We start from the raw sequence: 604 nt of genomic DNA, 5'->3' as shown, positions 1-604 counted from the left end.
CTTTTTCATTTATTTTTTTGTTAGAAAAAAAGAGGTTTTTTTTTTAATGAAACACTAAAATCGTTTAAAATGTATTTTGAAATATAGTTTCGTTTTGGATGTGTTCATAATTCATTTGTGTGCAATTTTACTGTTTTAATTTGAATGTGTTGTAGTCTTGTAGATATTTGATGTATAGTATCTTAAATGTGTTCAAGATACATTTAAAATAACAAATAACAAATATAATACTTTTAAAACACATTCAAAATTCATCTTTTGTTCACACAAATTTTGTACCAAAATGTACAGAAACATAAATACATCCACAATTAAATAAACAATATAAACATATTTAAAATTAGGTATTAACACATCTAAATTACATAAATATTACAAATTTCATATCATACAGAATAGCGCAAAAAAAAATTATTAACACAAATACATTCAAATAAAATACCAAAGATACATCCAAAATTATGGATAGATTAAAAAAATAGAATCTTTTACAATATCAGAAAAAAAGTACGTTGCTGAGATAGAGAGCCGTGGTGAAAAGACACAGAGGAGGCGGGAAAAAAAAAGAACGTGTTGCTAAGACTCGTTTTCGGTATTAATGAAA

This window comes from Arachis ipaensis, chromosome B04, assembly GCF_000816755.2.
Source record: "Arachis ipaensis cultivar K30076 chromosome B04, Araip1.1, whole genome shotgun sequence".
Taxonomy (NCBI): Eukaryota; Viridiplantae; Streptophyta; class Magnoliopsida; order Fabales; family Fabaceae; genus Arachis; species Arachis ipaensis.
The sequence above is the reverse complement of the archived record's forward strand: the minus strand, read 5'-3'. Positions refer to the sequence as shown.